Below are 21,047 nucleotides of genomic sequence, written 5' to 3' on the forward strand. Positions count from 1 at the left end.
GGGGAGAGAGGAGAGGAGAGAGGAGAGGGAGGAGAGGAGAGGGGGAGAGGAGAGGGGAGAGGGGGAGAGAGGAGAGGGGAGGGGGAGGGGGAGAGGAGGGAGAGAGGAGAGGGGAGAGGGAGGAGAGGGGAGAGGAGAGAGGAGAGGGGGAGAGAGGGAGAGGGGGAGAGGGGAGAGGGGGAGGAGAGGGGGAGAGAGGAGAGGAGGGAGAGGGGGAGAGGGGAGAGGGGGAGAGAGGAGAGAGGGGGAGAGAGGAGAGAGGGGGGAGAGGGAGAGAGGAGAGGGAGGGAGGGGAGAGGGAGAGAGAGGGAGAGGAGAGGGGGAGAGGAGAGGGAGAGGAGGATGGAGAGGAGAGAGGGAGGGAGAGATGGAGAGAGGATCAGCTGTGGAGGGGACTGGATCGTCCTGGAGAGGGGGAGGGGAGAGGGGAGAGGGGGAGAGGGGAGAGAGGGAGAGAGGAGAGGGGAGAGGGAGGGGGAGAGGGAGAGAGAGGAGAGGGGGAGAGGGGGAGAGAGGGAGGGAGGAGAGAGGGAGGAGGAGGAGAGGGGGAGAGAGGGAGAGGAGAGAGAGAGGAGAGGGGAGGAGAGGGGGAGAGAGGGAGAGAGAGGAGAGGGGGAGAGAGAGAGGAGAGGGAGAGGAGAGGGGGAGAGAGGGAGAGAGGAGAGGGGAGAGAGGAGAGGGGAGAGAGAGAGGGGAGGAGAGAGGAGAGAGGGGAGAGGGGGAGAGAGGAGAGGGGGAGAGGAGAGGGGAGAGGGGGAGAGAGGAGAGGAGTGGGGGAGAGAGGAGAGGGGAGAGGGAGAGAGGGAGAGGGGAGAGGAGAGGGGAGAGGGGGGAGAGGAGAGAGAGAGAGGAGAGAGAGGAGAGGGAGAGGAGGAGAGAGGAGAGGGGAGAGGAGAGGGAGAGGAGAGAGGAGGAGGAGAGGGGGAGAGAGAGGAGAGGAGAGGAGAGGGGAGAGGGAGGAGGAGGAGGGGAGAGAGGGAGAGGGGAGAGGAGAGAGGAGAGGAGGGAGGGGAGAGGGGAGAGGGAGAGGAGAGGGGAGAGGGGGAGAGAGGAGAGGAGAGGTGGAATGAGATGAGGAGAAATTAGGAGAGAGGGGAATGAGAGGAGATGAGAGGAGAAATGAGACATGAGAGAAGGAGAGGTGAGAGAGGAGGAGGGGAGAGAGAGAGGAGAAAATGAGAGGAGGACAAGAGAGGAGAGATGAGAGGAAGACAAGAGAGGAGAGAGATGAGAGGAGGACAAGAGAGGAGAGATGAGAGGAGGACAAGGAGAGGGGAGAGATAAGAGGGGGATAGATGAAGAGGGCGGTGATAAGGGAGGATAGATGAAGAGGAAGGTGATAAGGGGGGATAGATGAAGAGGAAGGTGATAAGGGAGGAGAGATGAAGAGAGAGGAGAAACATGCAAGAAGGGTGGAGAGAAGAGAGGGGAGAGGGGGGGAAGGGAGAGAGGGAGAGGGGAGAGGGAGGAGGAGAGAGAGAGGGGAGAGAGGAGAGGGAGAGGAGAGGAGAGAGAGAGGAGAGGAGAGGAGGGGAGGGAGAGAGGAGAGGGGAGAGAGGAGAGAGAGAGAGGGGAGGAGAGGGGAGAGGGGAGAGAGGAGAGGAGGGGGAGAGGAGAGGGGGAGAGAGGAGAGGGAGAGAGGGAGGGGAGAGTGGAGAGGAGAAGAGAGGAAAAGAGGGGGAGTGAAGATGAAGGGAAGATAAGAACAGAGCAGGTAAATTAAATAAATCAGATGTGAGATCCCCATCACTGAATCTCAGAACATTTCTCAGTGTTCCTATACCATCTCGTTGAGGTGTGATCAGGTTCGTATGACCTCGGTAACTCACCTGTGTCCATTTGTGGAGGTCACTGGTCATGGCATGGACGTCACAGATCAGTGTCTGGGGATAGCAGGGTCAAAGGTCAGAATTTAGTATCCAACACGTTCCAAGCTGTACTGATTGATGATACTCCTTTTTCTCACCAATTTTGTGGTTTCCAATTGAGTAGGTACAGCCTTGTCCCAGAGGCTGCAGCTCCCCTACGGACTGGGGAGAGACGAAGGGGGACGAGGAGCCACGCGAGAGGAGGAGGAGAGGGGGACCCTGCAAACCACAGAAGAGGGGAGAGACAGGGGTGAAGGCCAGACGCACCAATGTGTCGGAGGAAACACCATCGAGTCGGCGAGAGAGAAATCAGCTTGCAGGCTCCGGCCCACCACAAGGAGTCGCTAGAGCGAGAGGAGAGAGAGGAGAGGAAATCCCGGCCGGCCAAACCCTCCCCCAACCCGGACGAGGGAGCTGGGCCAGGGATTGTGCACCGCCTCATGGGTCTCCTGTCATGAGCCGGCTGTAAAGCAGCCTGGGATCGAACCCGAGTCTGGGAGTGACGCCTCAAGCACTGCGATGCAGTGGCTCAGGGGGAGCGCTGCGCCACTCGGGAGGCCTTCTGCACTTCATTCTAATTTACATTTACATTTAATAGCAAATCATCACCACTCTGACATAACGGTCAGGCTTCTCCCTCTCCTGCATGGCAGGTTCTACTGACATAGAGGAACCAGTCAAAGGTTTGGACAGGAGAGGACTCATTCAAGGATTTTTATTTATATTTGACTAGGGAGAGGACATTGTAGAATAATAGTGAAGACATCAGAACTATGAAATAACACCTATGGAATCATGTGGTAAGAGGAAAAAAGTGTATATTTTATATTTGAGATTGCTCAAATAGCCAACCTTTGCCTTGATGACAGCTTTGCACACTCTTGGTATTCTCTCAACCAGTTTCATGAGGTAACCTGGAATGCATTTCAATTAACCTGTTGATGAAGAGAGGGGGAGAGAGGGATTTCATTTTTGGATGAGGAAAACGTTCCCCGTTTTAAACAAGATATTTTGTCAGGAAAAGATGCTCGAACTATGCATATAATTGCTAGAGGGGAGAAAGAAAACACTCTGACGTGTCCAGAAATACAAAGATCTTCTCTGAAGGCGTGCCCTAAAACGTGAGCTTCAGGCAAAACCAAGATGAGATGGCATCCAGGAAATGACAAGGATTTTGAGGCTCTGTTTTTCATGATCTCCTTATATGGCTGTGAACGCAAGAGGAATGAGTCTGCCCTTTCTGTCGTTTCCCCAAGGTGTCTGCAGGGGCATTGTGACGTATTTGTGGGCAGATCATTGGAAGATTGACCATAACAGGGGGACCAGATTTACCACGTGTCCGCCCGGTGTCCTGCGCGGGAGAATTGGTGCGCAAAAGTCACCTGCCAGTATTTTTCCATGGGATAGAGAGGAAGCAAGCTTCCAGGGGAACTGCATGTCAATGAAGAGATATGTGAAAAAACACCTTGAGGATTGATTCCAAACAACGTTTGCCATGTTTCGGTCGATATTATGTAGTTAATCCGGAAAAAGTTTCACGTTGTAGGTGACTGCATTTTCGGTTCGTTTCGGTAGCCAGACGCAATGTAGAAAACGGAACGAGAGGGGGAGACACAGACGCTTTCAGGAAACACTGCGCATTTGGTATGTGACTGAGAGAGGGGATTGAAAACATCAGAAGCTCTTCAAAGGTAAATGATTTTATTTATTTGGTTATCTGGTTTTTGTGAAAATGGAGCGTGCTACATGCTACACAAAAGAGGGGCTAGGCTAGGGGAGCATACTCTTACACAAATTAGTCAATTTCTATGGTTCAAAAGCATATTTTGAAAATCTGAGATGACAGTGTTGTTAGAGAAAGGCTAAGCTTGAGCAAACGCATTATTTTAATTTTATTTGCGATTTTCAGAAATCGTTAACGTTGCGTTATGCTAATGAGCCTGAGGCTTTAGAGAGAGGGAGGGGAACCCGGATCCGGGTTGGGGAGGGAGAGGGGGGAGAGGGGAGTTAACAGGTGTGCCTTGTTAAAAGTACATTTTAGAGTGTTCCTCTGGTTCTTACCTGCATGGTGTCTGTTCTACCCATTAATGTCTATGTTTCTAGAGCAATGGTATTCAAAGTGGGGGTAGGAGGTGAGAGAGGAGAGGGGGGTATCTGCTAGCATGCTAACAGATATGTCCATAGATCCCCAGTATATTGCGCTAATGCTAGTTAGCATTGGCTCACAAAACTACCTTCATACTGGAAAGAGACATTTCCAATGAATCGTGAGAGGAGATCCTTTAAGGTTTTGTTGTTCGATTTGGGGTGATAAGGGGTGAAGAAAAGGTTTGAGTACCACTGTTCTCCTGCTTCTCACCTGCATGGTGTCTGCTCTTTACGTTATATTTCTAGGAGGATTGTAGAAGGCAGTGCTAGTTCCTACCTGCATGGTGTCTGCTCTTTACGTTATATTTCTAGGATTGTAGAAGGAAGTGCTAGTTCCTACCTGCATGGTGTCTGCTCTTTACGTTATATGTCTAGGAATTGTAGAAGGCAGTGCTAGTTCCTACCAGATGTGTGTTCCTGAATTACGTTATATTTCTAGGATTGTGTGAAGGCAGTGCTAGTTCCTACCTGCATGGTGTCTGCTCTGGACGTTATATTTCAGGATTGTAGAAGGCAAAGTGCTAGTTCCAACCTGCATGGTGTCTGCTCTTTACCGTTATATTTCTAGGATTGTAGAAGGTCCCGCTGCTAGTTCCTACCTGCATGGTGGGTCGTAGCAGGACGTGTCTGCACTGGAAGGAGGGCATCTTAGTGTTGCCAGACTGTCTGGAGGTCTCGAACCTCAGCTACCACACAGCCACAGTGGAAGATGTTCACCTGGACAAGGAGACAGAGAGGAGACAAGGAGACAGAGGGGGGACGAGGAGACAGAGAGGGGACAAGGAGTCAGGGGGGGGCCTTCTGCACTTCAAGGAGACAGAGAGGGGACAAGGAGACAGAGAGGGGACAAGGAGACAGAGGGGGGGACGGAGCAACATTGTAGAATAATAGTGAAGACATCACAACCAGAGGGGAGGTATATTTTATATTTGGAGAAAGAGCCACCCTTTGGGAACAAGGTATTCTCTCAACAGATGAGGTAACCTGGGACAAGGAGACAGTGTGCCTTGGGAAAAGTACATTTTTAGAGTGTTCCTCTGGGGGGACAGATGGGGTTCTACCCATTAATGTCTAGTCAGAGCAAGACAAAGTGGGGGAGGCAATACAAACAGACATGTCCACAGACACCTGGGACTACTCTAAGTTAGATCCACCAGGTTACTGGAAAGAGAACACATATCCCTAAGGGACTTCTCAGGTTCCCCGGAGGAACACATACCTGGGACTTCTCATTTCTAGGAGGAACACATACCTGGGACTTCTCAGGATAGGAGGAACACACACCTGGTGTCTTCTCTAAGAGATCCACCAGGATTGGAGGCAGGAACCACATACCTGGGACTACTCTAAGAGATCCACCAGGATTGTAGTCTCGAACACATACCTGGGACTACTCAGGATTGGAGGAACACACACCTGGGAGACAGAGGGGACAAGAGATCCACAAGGAGATTGGAGGAACACACCTGGGACTTCTCTAAGAGATCCACCAGGATTGGAGGAACACATACCTGGGACTACTCTAAGAGATCCACCAGGATTGGAGGAACAATACCTGGGACTAGTCAGAGAGTTGGAGGACACACACACCTGGGACTACTAGGATAGGAGGAACACATACCTGGGACTTCTCTAAGAGATCCACTCAGGATTGGAGGAACACATACCTGGGACTTCTCTAAGAGATCCACCAGGATTGGAGGAACACACACCTGGGACTACTCAGGATAGGAGGAACACACACCTGGGACTTCTCTAAGAGATCCACAAGGATTGGAGGAACACATACCTGGGACTTCTCTAAGAGATCCACCAGGATTGAGGAACACACACCTGGACTTCTCTAAGAGATCCACCAGGATTGGAGGAACACACACCTGGGAGTACTTAAGAGATCCACCAGGATAGGAGGAACACACACCTGGGACTTCTCTAAGAGATCCACCAGGATTGGAGGAACACATACCTGGGACTACTCTAAGAGATCCACCAGGATAGGAGGAACACATACCTGGGACTTCTCTAAGAGATCCACCAGCATTGGAGGAACACACACCTGGGACTTCTCTAAGAGATCCACCAGGATTGGAGGAACACACACCTGGGACTTCTCTAAGGATCCACCAGGATTGGAGGAACACACACCTGGGACTTCTCTAAGAGATCCACCAGCATTGGAGGAACACATACCTGGGACTTCTCTAAGAGATCCACCAGGATAGGAGGAACACATACCTGGGACTTCTCAGGATAGGAGGAACACATACCTGGGACTTCTCTAAGGATAGGAGGAACACACACCTGGGACTTCTCTAAGAGATCCACCAGGATTGGAGGAACACATACCTGGGACTTCTCTAAGAGATCCACCAGCATTGGAGGAACACACACCTGGGACTACTCTAAGAGATCCACCAGGATTGGAGGAACACACACCTGGGACTTCTCTAAGAGATCCACCAGCATTGGAGGAACACACACCTGGGACTTCTCTAAGAGATCCACCAGGATTGGAGGAACACACACCTGGGACTACTAGGATAGGAGGAACACACAACACACACCTGGGACTTCTCTAAGAGATCCACCAGGATTGGAGGAACACACACCTGGGACTACTCTAAGAGATCCACCAGGATAGGAGGAACACACACCTGGGACTACTCTAAGAGATCCACCAGGATAGGAGGAACACACACCTGGGACTTCTCTAAGAGATCCACCAGGATAGGAGGAACACACACCTGGGACTTCTCTAAGAGATCCACCAGGATTGGAGGAACACATACCTGGGACTTCTCTAAGAGATCCACCAGGATTGGAGGAAGCTCCTCGGCGTCCAGGTACTCCAACAGCTGTCCTTCCTCATACGGCAGACGGATCGTCTCAGAGTCTAGCAAACAAAAACAAACAAACATAAACATCCTTCCAAAATGAAACATACAGTACCTCAGATATTCAATGATACCAACATACAGTGTGGTGTGTGTGTGGTGTCGTCAGCATATACGGTGTGTGTGATTTTAAGGGTTCGGTGAGGATCGATTGATCGCGGACTCTCACCAGATCCATTCTTGCCGAGGAGCATGAGGGAGTAACCCTTGTTGCCGGGGTAAAGGTTGACCACCAGACAAGACACTGATTCCTGAGACACCAGCTTCTCCAGCAGGTTGACATTCCTACGCAGCTTCTAACCAGGAAGTACAGAACAACCACCATCAACGATCACTAAATGATACAGGCGTATCAATTCAAAGATGCATTCAAACCCCTATGCAGCCTCTACACAGGGAAGGACATGAACCAATCAATTGAATGACTCAGACATAATCATTAACAATAAATATTATAGGATGATTGATAACAATTCATTGGCATGACCAAACAGCTTCTAACCAGGAAGTACAGGAAAACAATGTTCAATCATCATTCACTGATTACAGGAATAGATACGCAGGAAGATTCAATCACATTCCTCCAGGGCTTCTGAACGGGGAGACACTAGGAAAATACTCTTCAACTAACCGGTACCCCCTGTATGTAGCCTCCACATTGACTCTGTACCGTAACACCCTGTATGTAGCCTCCACATTGACTCTGTACCGTAACACCCTGTATGTAGCCTCCACATTGACTCTGTACCGTAATACCCTGTATATAGCCTCCACATTGACTCTGTACCCGTAACACCCTGTATGTAGCCTCCACATTGACTCTGTACCGTAACACCCTGTATATAGCCTCATTGACTCTGTACCGTGCCCCCTGTATGTAGCCTCCACATTGACTCTGTACCGTAACCCCCTGTATATAGCCTCACATTGACTCTGTCCGGTACCCCCTGTATATATCCTCCACATTGACTCTGTACCGTAACACCCTGTATATAGCCTCCACATTGACTCTGTACCGGTACCCCCTGTATATAGCCTCCACATTGACTCTGTACCAGTACCCCCTGTATATAGCCTCACATTGACTCAGTACTGGTACCCCCTGTATGTAGCCTCCACATTGACTCTGTACCGGTACCCCCTGTATATAGCCTCCACATTGACTCTGTACCGGTACCCCCTGTATATAGCCTCCACGTGACTCTGTGCCCGGTACCCCCTGTATATAGACTCCACATTGACTCTGTACCGGTACCCCCTGTATATATAGCCACAACATTGACTCTGTACCGGTACCCCCTGTATATAGCCTCCACATTGACTCTGTACCGGTACCCCCTGTATATAGCCTCCACATTGACTCTGTACCGTAACCCCCTGTATATAGCCTCCACATTGACTCTGTACCGTAATACCCTGTATATAGCCTCCACATTGACTCTGTACCGGTACCCCCTGTATATAGCCTCCACATTGACTCTGACCTCTGCCTCCACATTGACTCTGTACCAGTACCCCCTGTATATAGCCTCCACATTGACTCTGTACCGGTACCCCCTGTATATAGCCTCACATTGACTCTGTACCGGTACCCCCTGTATATAGCCTCCACATTGACTCTGTACCGTAATACCCTGTATATAGCCTCCACATTGACTCTGTACTGGTACCCCCTGTATATAGCCTCACATTGACTCTGTACCGGTACCCCTGTATATAGCCTCCACATTGACTCTGTACCGTAACCCCCTGTATATAGCCTCCACATTGACTCTGTACCGTAATACCCTGTATATAGCCTCCACATTGACTCTGTACCGGTACCCCTGTATATAGCCTCCACATTGACTCTGTACCGGTACCCCCTGTATATAGCCTCCACATTGACTATGTACCGGTACCCCCTGTATATAGCCTCCACATTGACTCTGTACCGGTACCCCCTGTATACCTATTGCCTCCGGTACTGTATATGACTCTGTGCCGTGCCCCCTGTATATAGCCTCCACATTGACTCTGTACCGGTACCCCCCTGTATATAGCCTCCACATTGACTCTGTACCGGTACCCCCTGTATATAGCCTCCACATTGACTCTGTACGGTACCCCCTGTATAACTGGCTCACATTGACTCTATACCGTAACACCTGTATATAGCCTCCACATTGACTCTGTAACGTAACACCCTGTATATAGCCTCCACATTGACTCTGTACCAGTACCCCCTGTATATAGCCTCCACATTGACTCTGTACCGTACCCCTGTATATAACCTCCACATTGACTCTGTACCGGCACCCCCTGTATATAGCCTCACATTGACTCTGTACCGGTAACCCCTGTATATAGCCTCCACATTGACTCTGTACCCGGTACCCCCTGTATATAGCCTCCACATTGACTCTGTACCAGTACCCCCTGTATAGAGCCTCCACATTGACTCTGTGCAGTCTGCAACCCCCTGTATATAGCCTCCACATTGACTCTGTACCACCCCTGTATATAGCCTCCACATTGACTCTGTACCGTAACCCCTGTATATAACCTCCACATTGACTCTGTACCGGTACCCCCTGTATATAGCCCTCCACATTGACTCTGTACCAGGCACCCCCTGTATATAGCCTCCACATTGACTCTGTACCGTAAGGCACCCTGTATATAGCCTCACATTGACTCTGTGCCGGTACCCCCTGTATATAGCCTCCACGTTGACTCTATACCGTAATACCCTGTATATAGCCTCCCACATTGACTCTGTACCGCGTAACACCCTGTATATAGCCTCCACATTGACTCTGTACCCGGGACCCCCTGTATATAAGCCTCGTTGACTCTGTACCGTTACCCCCTGTATATAGCCTCCACATTGACTCTGTACCGGTACCCCCTGTATATAGCCTCCACATTGACTATGTACCGGTACCCCCTGTATATAGTCTCCACATTGACTCTGTATCGTAACACCCTGTATATAGCCTCCACATTGACTCTGTACCGGTAACCCCTGTATATAGTCCACATTGACTCTGTGCAGGTACCCCCGGCCTGCGCCTCCACATTGACTCTGCGGTACCCCCTGTGCCCCTCCACATTGACTCTATGCCGTAATACCTGCATATAGCCTCCACATTGACTCTGTGCGTAACCCCCCTGTATATAGCCTCCATATTGACTCTGTGCCGGTAACCCCCTGTATATAGCCTCCACATTGACTCTGTACCAGCACCCCTGTATATAGCCTCCACATGACTCTGTACCGTAATACCCTGTATATAGCCTCCACATTGACTCTGTACCGTAACACCCTGTATATAGCCTCCACATTGACTCTGTACCGTAACACCCTGTATATAGCCTCCACATTGACTCTGTACCGTAATACCCTGTATATATAGCCTCCACATTTGACTCTGTACCGGGTCCCCCTGTATAGTCTCACATTAACTCTGCACCGTAATACCCTGTATATAGCCTCCACATTGACTCTGTACCGTAACACCCTGTATATAGCCTCCACATTGACTCTGTACCGGTACCCCTGTATATAGCCTCCACATTGACTCTATACCGGTACCCCCTGTATATAGCCTCCACATTGACTCTGTACCGGTACCCCCTGTATATAGCCTCCACATTGACTCTGTACCGTAATACCCTGTATATAGCCTCCACATTGACTCTGTACCGGTACCCCCCTGTATCGCCTCCACATTGACTCTGTACCGTAATACCCTGTATATAGCCTCCACATTGACTCTGTACCGTAACACCCTGTATAGTCTCCACATTAACTCTGCACCGTAATACCCTGTATATAGCCTCCACATTGACTCTGTACCGTAACACCCTGTATATAGCCTCCACATTGACTCTGTACCGGTACCCCCTGTATATAGCCTCCACATTGACTCTATACCGGTACCCCCTGTATATAGCCTCCACATTGACTCTGTACCGGTACCCCCTGTATATAGCCTCCACATTGACTCTGTACCGTAACACCTGTATATAGTCTCCACACTGACTCTGTACCGGTAACACCCTGTATATAGCCTCCACATTGACTCTGTACCGTAATACCCTGTATATAGTCTCCACATTGACTCTGTACCGGTACCCCCTGTATATAGCCTCCACATTGACTCTGTACCAGCACCCCCTGTATATAGCCTCCACATTGACTCTGTACCGTAATACCCCCTGTATATAGCCTCCACATTGACTCTGTACCCGTAACACCCTGTATATAGCCTCCACATTGACTCTGTACCGTAACACCCTGTATATAGCCTCCACATTGACTCTGTACCGTAATACCCTGTATATAGCCTCCACATTGACTCTGTACCGTAACACCCTGTATAGTCTCCACATTAACTCTGCACCGTAACCCCCTGTATATAGCCTCCACATTGACTCTGTACCGTAACACCCTGTATATAGCCTCCACATTGACTCTGTACGGTACCCCTGTATATAGCCTCCACATTGACTCTGTACCAGCACCCCTGTATATAGCCTCCACATTGACTCTGTACCGTAATACCCTGTATATAGACTCCACATAGACTCTGTACCGTAACACCCTGTATATAGCCTCCACATTGACTCTGTACCTGTAACACCCTGTATATAGCCTCCATATTGACTCTGTACCGTAATACCCTGTATATAGCCTCCACATTGACTCTGTACCGTAACACCCTGTATAGTCTCCACATTAACTCTGCACCGTAATACCCTGTATATAGCCTCCACATTGACTCTGTGCCGTAACACCCTGTATATAGCCTCCACATTGACTCTGTACCGGTACCCCCTGTATATAGCCTCCACATTGACTCTATACCGGTAACCCCCTGTATATAGCCTCCACATTGACTCTGTACCGGTACCCCCTGTATATAGCCTCCACATTGACTCTGTACCGTAATACCCTGTATATAGCCTCCACATTGACTCTGTACCGTAACACCCTGTATATAGCCTCCACATTGACTCTGTACCGTAATACCCTGTATATAGCCTCCACATTGACTCTGTACCGTAATACCCTGTATATAGTCTCCACACTGACTCTGTACCGTATACCCTGTATAGTCTCCACATTAACTCTGCACCGTAATACCCTGTATATAGCCTCCACATTGACTCTGTACCGTAACACCCTGTATATAGCCTCCACATTGACTCTGTACCGGTACCCCCTGTATATAGCCTCCACATTGACTCTATACGGTACCCCCTGTATATAGCCTCCACATTGACTCTGTACCGGTACCCCCTGTATATAGTCTCCACACTGACTCTGTACCCGGTAACCCCCTGTATATAGCCTCCACATTGACTCTGTACCGTAATACCCTGTATATAGCCTCCACATTGACTCTGTACCGTAACACCCTGTATATAGTCTCCACATTGACTCTGTACCGGTACCCCCTGTATATAGTCTCCACACTGACTCTGTACCGTAATACCCTGTATATAGCCTCCACATTGACTCTGTACCGTAATACCCTGTATATAAGCCTCCACACTGACTCTGTACCGTAACCCCCCTGTATATAGTCTCCACATTGACTCTGTACCGTAATACCCTGTATATAGCCTCCACATTGACTCTGTACTGTAACACCCTGTATATAGCCTCACATTGACTCTGTACCGGAACACCTGTATATAGCCTCCACATTGACTCTGTACCGGTACCCCCTGTATATAGCCTCCACATTGACTCTGTACGGTACCCCCTGTATATAGCCTCCACATTGACTCTGTAACGTAACACCCTGTATATAGCCTCCACACTGACTCTGTGGTACCCCTGTATATAGCCTCCACATTGACTCTGTACCGTAACACCTTGTATATAGCCTCCACATTGACTCTGTACCGGTACCCCCTGTATATAGCCTCCACATTGACTCTGTACCCCGGTACCCCCTGTATATAGCCTCCACATTGACTCTGTGCCGGTACCCCTGTATATAGTCTCCACATTGACTCTGTACCGTAACACCCTAGTATATAGCCTCCACACTGACTCTGTACCGGGTACCCCCTGTATATAGCCTCCACATTGACTCTGTACCAGTAACACCTTGTATATAGCCTCCACATTGACTCTGTACCGGTACCCCCTGTATATAGCCTCCACATTGACTCTGTACCGGTACCCCCTGTATATAGCCTCCACATTGACTCTGTACTGGTACCCCTGTATATAGCCTCAAACATTGACTCTGTACTGGTACCCCCTGTATATAGCCTCCACATTGACTCTGTACTGGTACCCCCTGTATATAGCCTCCACATTGACTCTGTACTGGTACCCCTGTATATAGCCTCAAACATTGACTCTGTGCCGGTACCCCTGTATATAGCCTCAAACATTGACTCTGTACCGGTACCCCTGTATATAGTCTCCACATTGACTCTGTACCGTAATACCCTGTATATAGCCTCCACATTGACTCTGTACCCGGTACCCCTGTATATAGCCTCCACATTGACTCTGTACTGGTACCCCCTGTATATAGCCTCCACATTGACTCTGTACTGGTACCCCTGTATATAGCCTCCACATTGACTCTGTACTGGTACCCCTGTATATAGCCTCAAACATTGACTCTGTACTGGTACCCCCTGTATATAGCCTCAAACATTGACTCTGTAAACTGGTACCCCCTGTATATAGCCTCCACATTGACTCTGTACTGGTACCCCTGTATATAGCCTCAAACATTGACTCTGTACTGGTACCCCTGTATATAGCCTCAAACATTGACTCTGTACCGGTACCCCTGTATATAGTCTCCACATTGACTCTGTACCCGTAATACCCTGTATATAGCCTCCACATTGACTCTGTACCCGGTACCCCTGTATATAGCCTCCACATTGACTCCGTACTGGTACCCCCTGTATATAGCCTCCACACTGACTCTGTACCGGTGCCCCCTGTATATAGCCTCCACATTGACTCTGTACCGTAATACCCTGTATATAGCCTCCACATTGACTCTGTACCGGTACCCCCTGTATATAGCCTCCACATTGACTCTGTACCCGGTACCCCCTGTATATAGCCTCCACATTGACTCTGTACCGGTACCCCCTGTATATAGCCTCCACATTGACTCTTGCCGGTACCTGTATATAGCCTCCACATTGACTCTGTACCGGTACCCCCTGTATATAGCCTCCACATTGACTCAGTACCCGGTACCCCCTGTATATAGTCTCCACATTGACTCTGTATCGGTACCCCCTGTATATAGCCTCCACATTGACTCTGTACCCGGTACCCCCTGTATATAGTCTCCACATTGACTCTGTACCGGTACCCCCTGTATATAGCCTCACATTGACTCTGTACCGGTACCCCCTGTATATAGCCTCCACATTGACTCTGTACCGGTACCCCCTGTATATAGCCTCCACATTGACTCTGTACTGGTACCCCTGTATATAGCCTCCACATTGACTCTGTACCGGTACCCCCTGTATATAGCCTCCACATTGACTCTGTACCGGTACCCCTGTATATAGCCTCCACATGACATATGTACCGGTACCCTGTATATAGCCTCCACATTGACTCTGTACCGGTACCCCTGTATATAGCCTCCACATTGACTCTGTACCAGTACAGAATTGACATCAGGGTCAATGGGATAAACGTTCAATAGGTAACCAGAAGAAAACTATCTGAAGTCTCCAATAACAACACAGGTTTTCCCTTTCTGTTACAAACAACAACATTTTGCTATGAAGCTACATGGGTCCAATGTTTTAGGTCTATCAAATGCTTTTACTTCTACATGACTGAACTTCGACCTGGTTACCTTGAGCTCTGGTTCTTTGTCACACTCTTCGATGTAGAGCTCATATAGTTTCTGATATAGACTCTTCCTCCCTCCGGACAACGCTCTCCTCTTGGCTGGCTGTTGACGAGCACTTTCAACAATGTACTGAACGAAGACAAACACAAAAGTCTGATGGATTTGAACTGATACACACACACATACATACACACATACACATACATATATAAATATATATATAAAAAATACAAACTTTTTACCTCAGCCCGATCCAATGCATATTCCAAAACTTGTTTCTGCAAATAGAACATTTGAAATTCATTATTGTAGTCTTCAGTTGTCTTCTCTGGCCACAGGGCAACACAGATAAATAGTGAGCTCCCTAGCTGTAGCCATGGTTACCTAGCTAGCTAGCTGTAGCCATGGTTGCAAGCTTGCTATCTGTAGCCATGGTTACCTAGCAGACACACTTTACAAAGGAAACGGAAGAGTCAATACATGCGAGCAGATATAGCTTGGGCGGGCATGATCACAAGTCGTACATAGATACTGGCTATAGTGTCAATCAATAGGCGCACAGAGATATCATAGATGGGTCGGCAGCGCAGTCTAGTGGTTAGATTGTTGGCCTAATAACTGAAAGGTTGCTGGATCGAATCCCTGAGCTGACAAGGTACAAATCTGTCGTTTTGCCCCCTGAACAAGGCAGTTAACCCACTGTTCTCCGGTAGGCCGTGATTGTAAATGACAATTTGTTCTTAACTGACTTGCCGTGTTAAATACATGTAAAAAAATAGATGCATACCATCGTTGTCTGCCACCGGCAGCTGGGTGAGTGACCGTTTGCAGCTGTCCTTAGCCCCACACCGTCACCTCCATAGAGCGACCATTCAAACCCTGCATGCACACACAGCGACACCAAACACAGCCCGGGCCAAACCACATGTCAACAACAGCAAAGACACCCATCGTTCAAGCGGGTCGGGTAGAAATACGGTCCAGATAAGTTTGATAGTGTGCCGATTTCTCAACAAATAGTGTATAATATATCTGTCTGTACAAGATAACTCAGTTTCGATCAATACATTTGGAAGAAATCGCGTTATTTTCACTATAACCCACTTAGCTTGATGATAACTTTATTCTGACAGGCAAGCGAAGCTAGCAGGTTAGCATAGCTAGCATATCTTCTAGGGAAACTGCAAAAGTTAGCGAGCTGGGACAAAAAAACGCATGAACCAGAGTCAATCTAAAACAGTAGAATGGACCTGCCTTATTGTAGATCTTAACTCCAATGCTTAAAAACAATATATTACTTCAGAGCGTTCATTGAAAAAAGAAAAGAAAACAACAACCTCACAGCAGCAGCCATTTTCGTCCAGTGTGACAACAGAAGGTACACTTCCGGTAAGGGTACTAGACAGAAATAAAACTTCCCAGAGCAGAAAATGCTTTGGAATTCCTCTCCTGTCCAACGTTTTCATTCAGCAATATTGATAGAAATGAATATTTAAAAAATATATATTTATATATTAATTAAAAACGTTTTTTTTAAACATACGCAATATTTTTTATTTTAATAAGATATGCACATTGATGTATTATGTTGACATTTGATTTAGCTACTCATTGAGACGGAGAATCTTGTGTGCACACTGCACAGATTATACTGTAAACTGATTAGGCCTATACAGTCATCAATAGTTTAGGACTATATATCAGATCATGTTTGATCTCAGAAATCAGTGAGTTGAGTTTGAAAAGTAACCCAAGAGTAGACACTTATGCATAGGCCTATTTGACAACCTGTAGGCCTCGTTAGCATGCGGGGCCTACATTCAGATTGGATTGGTTTCTTTTCAACCAGTGCACATATAAAAAGGGAATCTGACACAAACTAAAACTACAGTTGAAGTCGGAAGTTTACATTAACTTAGGTTGGAGTCATTAAAAGTTGTTTTTGAACCACTCCACACATTTCTTGTTAACAAACTATAGTTTTGGCAAGTCGGTTTGGACATCTACTTTGTGCATAACACAAGTAATTTTTCCAACAATTGTTTACAGACAGATTATTTCACTTATAATTCACTGTATCACAATTCCAGTGGGTCAGAAGTTTACATCGTTAAGTTGACTGTGCCTTCAAACAGCTCGGAAAATTCCAGGAAATTATGTGGCTTCATAAGCTTCTGATAGGCTAATTGAAATAATTTAAGTCAATCTGAGGTGTACCTGTGGATGTATTTGAAGGCCTACCTTCAGACTCAGTGCCTCTTTGCTTGACATCATGGGAAAATCAAAAGAAATCAGCCAAGACCTCAGAAAAAAATTGGGAGATCATCCTTGGGAGCAATTTACCGCCTGAAGTTACCAGGTTCATCTGTACAAACGATAGTACACAGGTATAAACATCATGGGACCACGCAGCCGTCATACCACTCAGGAAGGAGACACGTTCATCTGTACAAACGATAGTACACAGGTATAAACACCATGGGACCACGCAGCCGTCATACCGCTCAGGAAGGAGACACGTTCATCTGTACAAACGATAGTACACAAGTATAAACACCATGGGACCACGCAGCCGTCATACCACTCAGGAAGGAGACACGTTCATCTGTACAAACGATAGTACACAAGTATAAACACCATGGGACCACGCAGCCGTCATACCACTCAGGAAGGAGACACGTTCATCTGTACAAACGATAGTACACAAGTATAAACACCATGGGACCACGCAGCCGTCATACCGCTCAGGAAGGAGACACGTTCATCTGTACAAACGATAGTACACAAGTATAAACACCATGGGACCACGCAGCCGTCATACCACTCAGGAAGGAGACACGTTCATCTGTACAAACGATAGTACACAAGTATAAACACCATGGGACCACGCAGCCGTCATACCACTCAGGAAGGAGACACGTTCATCTGTACAAACGATAGTACACAAGTATAAACACCATGGGACCACGCAGCCGTCATACCGCTCAGGAAGGAGACACGTTCATCTGTACAAACGATAGTACACAAGTATAAACACCATGGGACCACGCAGCCGTCATACCACTCAGGAAGGAGACACGTTCATCTGTACAAACGATAGTACACAAGTATAAACACCATGGGACCACGCAGCCGTCATACCACTCAGGAAGGAGACACGTTCATCTGTACAAACGATAGTACACAAGTATAAACACCATGGGACCACGCAGCCGTCATACCACTCAGGAAGGAGACACGTTCATCTGTACAAACGATAGTACACAAGTATAAACACCATGGGACCACGCAGCCGTCATACCACTCAGGAAGGAGACACGTTCATCTGTACAAACGATAGTACACAGGTATAAACATCATGGGACCACGCAGCCGTCATACCACTCAGGAAGGAGACACGTTCATCTGTACAAACGATAGTACACAGGTATAAACATCATGGGACCACGCAGCCGTCATACCACTCAGGAAGGAGACACGTTCATCTGTACAAACGATAGTACACAGGTATAAACATCATGGGACCACGCAGCCGTCATACCACTCAGGAAGGAGACACGTTCATCTGTACAAACGATAGTACACAGGTATAAACATCATGGGACCACGCAGCCGTCATACCACTCAGGAAGGAGACACGTTCATCTGTACAAACGATAGTACACAGGTATAAACATCATGGGACCACGCAGCCGTCATACCACTCAGGAAGGAGACACGTTCATCTGTACAAACGATAGTACACAGGTATAAACATCATGGGACCACGCAGCCGTCATACCACTCAGGAAGGAGACACGTTCATCTGTACAAACGATAGTACACAGGTATAAACATCATGGGACCACGCAGCCGTCATACCACTCAGGAAGGAGACACGTTCATCTGTACAAACGATAGTACACAGGTATAAACATCATGGGACCACGCAGCCGTCATACCACTCAGGAAGGAGACACGTTCATCTGTACAAACGATAGTACACAGGTATAAACATCATGGGACCACGCAGCCGTCATACCACTCAGGAAGGAGACACGTTCATCTGTACAAACGATAGTACACAGGTATAAACATCATGGGACCACGCAGCCATCATACCGCTCAGGAAGGAGACACGTTCTGTCTCCTAGAGATGAACGTACTTTGGTGCGAGAAGTGCAAATCGATCCCAGAACAACAGCAAAGAGCAGAGTTTTTTTCTAACTCTGTACACGAGGAATAGCGACTGTTCCTTATTCAACGGATGTAATAATTACATTATTATGCAATTATAAAGCAAAGTCCTACGTAACAACACTGTTGCTATTGTCACTGAGCTATTACACGAAGAACTGAATGTCAAGTGCTACTGCATAATCTTATGTCACTCAATATGAACATATATTTTTGTGAGTCATTTTGAAGCTTTCTACTGTACACAAAACAAAAACATTCTGTTTAGTTGGCATAACATGGGTTGCAGATGTTGGGTCACTTAGTTGTTTTCTTAGGAAAACTGCTGGGTTATTGGTGACTGGGTTATTGAGAAATGACCCAGCAGGTCAGCTCAGAAGGCTGGAGGCGTGGCTTAGCAGGGGCGTGGCTTTCAGATAGTTATTTTTTGGCCAACCGTGAGAGTAAATGTCACTCCGGTGTATGTGACCTGTTGTATTGTTAGAAAACAATATTGGCGTTTCATTTTTTTATCAGTGTAGAACTCCATTGCCCATAATGCCTTGCTCTAATGAATTTCAATAGATTACGATGTTTGCCCCCCAAGAATGTATTTTCTTATGAATGAAGTTGCACAGAAATGTGTGTCTTTTCACATAAATTAAGTCACATAAAAACACACAAAAAGGCAAAAAATCTGCTGATATACCTTTTCTTCATATTTGCACACATTGAGTGTGAGATTGTATTGCTGAGTGAGACTGACTAATAAAACCAATTGGGGCCCTGTTGTGCACTATTGATATTCGACCAAGATTACAATAAGTTTAGATCGCGTGCTAGACTAACTCACCAATCTAAATGTTTAGCTGACATTGCTAATTGAGTGAAGAGAGAAAATGACAAATGAAGAACCACATTTTGAAATGTCAATCTTGTGTATTTTACGATTCGATCTATTAACATTAAGTTGAGACCCTGACTGAGTCCCTCAAAAAAAAAATCGAATAGAAAATTGGTCACGACCGGCTGTAGGAAAGGCTGTTGCAGAGTATACTAAGATAACTATCTTAGAGCCCTCCAAACCATGTCCTTATGATTATATATTTACACTCATTCAACTAACTGTTGTAGTTCTTGGATCTTCATCAAATATTTGGCAACCATCAAATGCATACAAATATATATTACTTGTTTTTCTGAGACCTGTTTGAATATCGGAGATTGCTCGCCTTAATATTTCAATATTTCTAAATTCCATTTTTATAAAACTTTTAAATTCATGTGTATTGTTGTGTATTACTGCACTGTTGGAGCTAGGAACACAAGCATTTCACTACACCCGCAATAACATCTGCTAAATATGTGTATGTGACCAATAACATTTGTTTTGATTTAAAAAGAGAAACCCCAGCGAGACATGTTCTTCCCAGCAGAGACGGTCTGACTCTAGAGTGACGGTAATGCACGACAGCTGCAAGATCTTTCATGGTTAGCAGAGTTTGGCTGTAATTTGAAAAAGACAAAACAGTTTAAGTAGATTAAAAGGCATGAAAATAAGCCTGACAAGAGTGGTATCTATCTGTATAGGGAATGGAACACTGTGCTGGGCTCTATATCAGGGAATGGAACACTGTGCTGGGTTCTATATCAGGGAATGGAACACTGTGCTGGGCTCTATATCAGGGAATGGAACACTGTGCTGGGCTCTATATCAGGGAATGGAACACTGTGCTGGGCTCTATATCAGGGAATGGAACACTGTGCTGGGCTCTATATCAGGGAATGGAACACTGTGCTGGGCTCTATATCAGGGAATGGAACACTGTGCTGGGCTCTATATCAGGGAATGGAACACTGTGCTGGGCTCTATATCAGGGAATGGAACACTGTGCTGGGCTCTATATCAGGGAATGGAACTGTGCTGGGCTCTATCAGGGAATGGAACACTGTGCTGGGCTCTATATCAGGGAATGGAACACTGTGCTGGGCTCTATATCAGGGAATGGAAACTGTGCTGGGCTCTATATCAGGGAATGGAACACTGTGCTGGGCTCTATATCAGGGAATGGAACACTGTGCTGGGCTCTATATCAGGGAATGGAACACTGTGCATGGGCTCTATATCAGGG

At 47.2% G+C, this 21,047-nt stretch overlaps 1 pseudogene; it reads right to left on the bottom strand.

Moving 5' to 3' along the window:
• Nucleotides 1-16,132, bottom strand: part of LOC135551099 (transcription factor SPT20 homolog) — a 45,713-nt pseudogene extending 29,581 nt beyond the window's left edge.
• Between the last annotated feature and the right edge of the window lie 4,915 nt (nt 16,133-21,047).

This window comes from Oncorhynchus masou, chromosome 12, assembly GCF_036934945.1.
Source record: "Oncorhynchus masou masou isolate Uvic2021 chromosome 12, UVic_Omas_1.1, whole genome shotgun sequence".
Lineage (NCBI taxonomy): Eukaryota > Metazoa > Chordata > Actinopteri > Salmoniformes > Salmonidae > Oncorhynchus > Oncorhynchus masou.